The sequence below is a fragment of the Fusarium proliferatum genome (genome assembly GCF_900067095.1).
Source record: "Fusarium proliferatum ET1 genome assembly, contig: FPRO_scaffold009, whole genome shotgun sequence".
Taxonomy (NCBI): domain Eukaryota; kingdom Fungi; phylum Ascomycota; class Sordariomycetes; order Hypocreales; family Nectriaceae; genus Fusarium; species Fusarium proliferatum.
The window spans coordinates 623-7,866 of NW_022194798.1; positions in this window are offsets into that span (position 1 = coordinate 623).

The following is a 7,244-nucleotide window of genomic DNA, read 5'->3' on the forward strand; positions in this document are numbered from 1 at the left end:
CTTTCCCTAGCGGTTAGTGCTTACTCTCTCTTCTTTAATAACTCCTTGCTCCCTACAACCCTTACCCTAAAGGTTATACCTTCTTACTTACTCTTAAAGCCTCTAACCCTAGACTTTAGCTTTACTTCCTATCTTCTTTAACCCTTTTTTAATCCCTTTTCTCCCTCCTCCCTTTAACTTTCCCTTTACCCTTACCTTTTAACCCTAACCCGATATAGGGTTAGGGTTAGGGTTATACCTAGGCTTAAAGGTTACCGTTAAGCCTTAGTCTAAGTTCTGGCTTAGCGTTTGCATAACAGCTAGCCAGTCTCTTATTATCCTTTGCCTAACTTCCTTAAACATCTACTACCCTCTTACCTTTCCTGATTAAACTAAAACTTAAGGTTTTGCCTTAAGGTTAGGGTTATAGGTAAATTATTATTAATAACCTTTTTGCTCTTAACTTATAATACTTACACTCTACTTTCTTAACTATCTTATTAAAATAAAAACCTTACTTTCTATTATAAGACTGGTATAGTATAACTTTTGGTGTAAAGAAAATTCTACCTTTTGCCTTAAAGTTAAGTTAAGGTTATATATTAATTAATATTAACTCTTCCTTATATTTTTAATAGTAGTTAAATTATAATAATTATATTTCTTTATATACTAACTAATTACAGTTTTACTATTTTATATTATTAGTTAATTATTTTTCCTTTAGAGAATAGAAAACTTTACCCTTAAATGTATTTTAGCATTTATACTTACTATTATAAGGTAACTATAAAGATATACTATAAGTACTTCTCCTTTCTTTCTCTCTATTTAAATTCTCCCAGTAAAAGAGCAGCTATATAGTTGGCCTTTATATATTAACTACCGCTAAGAGACATACCTTTACTAAGCCACAATATATATTCCTGGTATATCTTAAATGACTTATTAAAATGCTTTAAGAACCATTAAGTACGACCTGGTTGACTAAATGCGCCAAAGTATAGAGGCATTACTATATTTAGGTATTAGCATAAGTTATCCCTTTTATATTCTGGATCTGCAGCTCGGCAGATCTTTTGCGGCTAGTAACACTTCTAGCACATAGCATGCCAGTCTATTTATTCCTTTTTCTTACTCTGGCAGTCTTAAAGTGCTTTTTACTTAGCTTAAATCTAATTAAAACGTTAAGTATAAGCTATTACTGTATGCTTAAATGATTTTCCTTTTATACGGCAATAGAGACAGCAGCCTTTTATTATCTTAAGATCTCTTTTATACCAACTCAATTCTTTATTATATATTTAGTCCTAATGAATTACCTTAATAAGTCTAGTAAAGATTATCTTACTAACAGCAAGGTTAGCGCTACTATTATCCCTATTTTATCTGGCTTCAGTCTTATTATATATAGGCCGCAATAGATAGAACTTTAGGGTAGGCAGTTAGCATTACGCATAATACTTAGGATAAATACTATAGAGCTTATTGCCCTCTATATACTACTGCCAGTTAGGTTTACTATTAAGGAATTAGCTTAAGACCCTACATAAGCAGTATTCCTATAAAAGATACAGTTATATAGCCTCTTTATCTGCTACTATAGGTTAACCTAATTGCAGCTACTAGGCTGCATTAAGTAAGATAATCGATTTAGCTACTTTACTATCCCGACCTACTTTACCTAACTTTTAAGAGAAATCTATTAAAAGGCTTAAGGCATTAACGTAAATAACCGATTGAATATAAGGGTAGTTAAACCTAAGACCTAGCGCTAATATCGCCACGATAATAGGTAAATTGGCTGCTGCTAGCCATTGCTCTATAATTACTATCTTCTCTTCTTTTATGCCAGACTTGGCTATATAGGACGGATAGCTAAGTATGCTAGCAAGCTTTACTATAAGATCCTTTATTAGATAGTATATAATAACCCAGTCCTGCTTGCTCTTAAATAGATCTATTTAGGTCTAGCAAGACCGTATGAGATAAGCTGCCTGCTTATATAGATTGCCTAGCCTATATTCTTGCCGGATGATATATTGGATATTAGGACGGTTTATTGACTTTTGGATAATATATAGCTGCATAAGCTTATTATGCTTAAAAAAAAGCTCTTAATAGATTGGCAGTAGTATTGCTATCAGCCAGACAGTCTATATATGAATCTGCTGTATGTGCCATGCTAGCTGCAATATACTTTATTGGTAATAGCTTGCTGTAATTGTGAGATAGCATTTATTAATTACGATTTAATCTAGATACTATCTATTAGACAGTTAGTTAGTATACTTTAGGAACGCCTCTATATAAGCTGCCTTGGCCAATATAATAACGATAGGGGCTAATTTCTTTAAGCCTAGGCGCTAGATATAGTGCTTTAGTGCGACTTTATTAAGGCGCCTAAGTATATTGCTATATAAGGCTATAGTAAGAAGAATTAAAATCATTATTTTAGCTTCTGCTAGGGTAGCTCTAACTATAAATACTAATATCTTCCCCAAGCCTATTGCAAGAATAACAATAACCTGCTTAGGTATATATAGACCTATAGTCGCCAGTATAGCATCCTGCTAACCAAAGCGATATAACTATAGCTTTAGGTTATTATACAGCCTATAGGCAGCCATAATAATTCTATCTTTTTTAGCAGCTGGCCTTATATAAGACCGTACCTTCTTATAAGCATTAAGTAGCCCTTACGCTTATATATCCAATATAGCAGAAGGCCGCTTCCCCTAAAGCACTTAATTAATCCAAAATAAAGACTGCCAGCTTTAAGATACTCAGTAGGCATAATAAAGTAAGCTTATTACAGTCAAGATCATACTGCTAGCATAGCTATAGTTAAATGTCTAGAAACTATAATTACTTATTCCGGCAAGGTATATAAGATCTACTTTATCCTCTATTTCTTTAGATACTGCAATCTTACCTATATCGAAATTAGCCTGCTTCCTGGCACTAAACTTCTCCTTTATAATAGAAGCAGCAATTTAGCGCTACTATACTACCTAGAACTAGGGCACCTCTGCCTATACATATACCCTCCGCAGACAGAATAAGACTATACTATCCCTCTAGACCTTACCACTAAGCTTTAACTATAGGTATAGCAAAAGTAGAGCTTCTAGCTTGCTCTAATATAAAAAGGCCTGGCATAAAGGCAGAATAAATGCAAGATATATTAAGAGAAGGTTTCTAATAGCTAGAGGTAGGAATCAGATATTATCCTTCTTCTCCCCAATCTATTTCTAGCTTTTACTGTATTGCATATATATTATAACCATCTTCTCCCATAGAAATATCAATCTGCAGCAAGCACCTATATTTATATATATAATAAAAAGTAGTTCTAAAGAGCATAATAAAGGGCCTAAAGGAACCAAGATAGGCATTAATATCCTCTTAAGGAACTTCTAGATATATGCCTTATAGATAGTTATTGCCTTAAGGCAGAGATAAACCTTACTATTTAGATCTAGCTGCATAAATACCTATTATAGATCTACCCTCCTTTCAATCTATTAAAGTAAGGCATTATACATCTCTACTAGTATCTTACAATTCCTTTTATCTATTAATTATAAAGCGCTATAGTTATCTATATCTAGATTATTATATAGCCTCTATACCTTAATTAAAGCAATATCCCTTATTTTAAATAGAAGCTTATTATATAGAAGTAAATATACCTGGCAGAATTTAGACTTAACTAGCTGTATTACTTATTCTATATATAGTTTCATCTCTATATAGTCAATTATTTCTCTATTAAGGGACTAGCAGGCTTAATGCTTAATAAGACTAATATAAAAGGCCGTAAAGAGATATAGCCTCCATTACAGTACATATCTAAAAGGTATCTCTACCATCTACTAAAAATACTTCTTATATATTTAATCTAGCAAATTAGGGATTCTATCTTTATTATCCTACTTCTAAAAGCATATAAAGTCAAATAGAATAAGCTATACCATTTAGGTAAGTGCTAACAGATTACTATTAAAGTTCCCTAGTTTACGCTATATATACTGCTTATACTGCTCGTTATCTACCTGGTGTGTTAAAGCCTTTATCTAGCTAAGCATAGCATAAAAGCTTAAAATAGCAGACCGGAATAGCCTGCTTCTAACAGTCTGGCAGATAAGCAAGATATAAAATTTGCAGATAGTATACTTTAACTTAGCGTTATACTTATTATAATCCTTAATAGCTATGCTACCCTTCTTATTGCAATATAGCATCCCCCTTCCCTTTGCCGCCTTATCTTGCCTCTATAACACACTAATAATATCCTCTATAGCTTTTTATTATAGAGGGGTCATTTTAATTATATCCTGCAGTACTATATAACTTTTATCCCCTTTTATAAAGTAGCTATCCTTATAATATACTACCTAATAATAGTATACTAATAGCTACTTTATAATTCAGAAATAGGAAGTAAGAAATAACTTATTCTTAAAGCTGCAGAATTTACTAACTTTTATACTGCCTATATAGCTATCATTACTGCAGAAATTGCTTAGCCTCTTTACTTACTGCTGCATTATCTTACAATTAGGTAATTTATTGCTATATAACTTATATATATCTCTAAGTATACTTTTAGCTGCAGTAAGAATATATCTAAGATCTATATCTATATTAACTGCACTGCATTCTTCTTTTCTATTATTATTATTATTATCATTACCGTTATCGCTACTTTATAGTAATATATATAATAATATAATCTCGGTATTGCAGAGACCCTACAAATACATAAGGAACCCAATATAGACAAGCCAGGGCACCTAATTAGCCTGTAATACCTTAATATCTTATATAATTTCGGCTTCTTTATCTAGGTTATATAAGGCCTAGATAATATCAGCCTTTAGGTCTTTAAATAGCTTTCTCTCCTCCTGTGATATAGATGCTATAGCCAGGCCTGACCCTACTAGCGATTTTCCTGCTAGTAGTGAAAATAGGTCTTCTTTAATTATAAAATAGTTAATAAGGCCCTTAGCTATAAAGTATATCTAGAGCTTATATGCCCTCTAGAAGGGCATAATATCTATATACTTTAAGGCCTTCCTCTTATAAACCGGCATATAATTATATATCTTCCTATCCTGCTGTATACAATAGTTATATTAGGCTTCCTTACAGGTATAGATATAGCCTTTATATACAGTAAGACCCTCTATAGGTCGGCATAGCCTTTTTCTATTAGCCCTTTATTGCCGTAATGCCTTAACTAGGCGCAGTTTATATATTAAAAACCGCTTAACTGTTAGTTGCAATTCATTACCTTTTATCTAGTATAGCTTAGCCTGCAAGTAACTCCTCTAGCTTATTTATTTTAAAACTAAATATATTCTGCAGAAGCAGTATACTATAACCTAGTGATTAGTATTATAATAAAAGCTATTAAGACCTATAGTATACAGTATTATAGGATAATATATTATTAGTTTTTTTTTTTTTAGTTAATTTAGGAAAAATAAATAAGATAGGAACCCTAAATTATTATTTCCTATATCTATATATTTATTATTATATATATACTTTAACTTTCTCTCCTTTTTTTTCTTTTCTCTCTTTTATTTTCTTTTCTATCTATCTATCAATTTAAACTTCCTACTTACTATATTCCGCTAATAACTATCTAATTACAGTTAACCCTTTTACTAAAATCCCCTTTCACTTAATGCCTGCCATACCCCTATTAATGCTATATCATTTCCCAGCCGTATTATGCTATACAGGATACTTCCCGACCTAACCAGGGCTGCCCCTTTTATTAAAAGAGTCTTAACTTATAGTGGCTAGGCCTAAAAATAGTTCTTACCTAACTTAGAACTTAATATCCTATTAAAATAAACTAACAGATCTTATAAGACAGGATATAAAGGAAGGCAGGGCCTTATTTTAATAATAAATGCAAATAGATATAGAGAGGTAGATATATAAGTTAGTTATAATTAAGAGCTAAAGCTAGATTAGCTAGAATTAAAAGGTCTTTTAGGTTATACTGTAAACTTAAAAATAAAATAAAAACCAGACTTAACTTAAAATGCCTAAAAATAAATATATAATCTTAATTAAGCTACCTTTATTTTTATCTATTATTTATAATACATTAAGGTCTATATCAATAAGGTATTTATTTTCTATTTAGTTTAGTAGTTAGGTTTACTACTTTTAGAAAGATATAATTAAATATTTTATAATAATTTATCTCCTAAATGCTATTACTTTTCTATATACTTTACTTTAATTAGATATAAATCTTTTACTATAAAAGTTAGCTATATATATTTATTTAATATATCTCTTTATTTTATATATATAATTAATATATAAAACATAATATTGCTAATAATATATAGGGTAGGCTAAATCTAGAGACTAGCTTTAATAAGGGTACCTCTTTATTATCTAAAAATTTATAAATAAGTCTGCTTCCCCTACCTGCTTAATAAAAGTATATATAAATAGCACTAACTCCTACTATTCTAATTATCTCTATATAGAGAATGCTAACCTTAATAATAATATACATAATTGCCGATAGTAATACTGCAATATATATAGCTTATTTTTATTATATTATACCCTATAGAGAAGTAAAGCCTACTGTATCCCTTAAAAGGAAGCATTCTACTGCAGTCTTATAGTTACATTATATAATATATCCTAAGATAATATTATAGTATATAATAGGAAAGATTATATAGGTCACCTTAATTGCAGATTAGTAACTTCAGTTTTTATACCCTAAGGTATAAAGGTATTATTATATTAATAATATAATATATTTACTTAAATACTTAACTTAATAGATATCGATTTATACCTTAAGGTTAAAAATTATAGGCTACCTTTTTTAAGTAATATAACCTCTTAGTTTATACCTTAAGGTTAAAAACTTCTGGTTTTACTTACTTACTTTATGTAAATATCTAGAGCTATATATTTTAGCTCTATTGGCCTACTTTTAAATCCTCTTCTGGCACTATAACTTAAGGCTAACCTAACCCCTAGCACTTCTAGGAATAAAGGTTATTAAGGTTATAGCCAGTTATATAGTAGGCCTAATTATATAGCTATAGGCTATTTTATAGTATTATATCAGTAGCTATAATTAATGTCAGTAGCTATAACTAATAGGTATTCAGGTTAGGGAATGTACTTTATAATAGACTTAACTTAGTACTCTTTTAGCTAGGGTAAAGGAAAAAGGCTAATATAGCTGCCAAGGGGCAGTATTAATA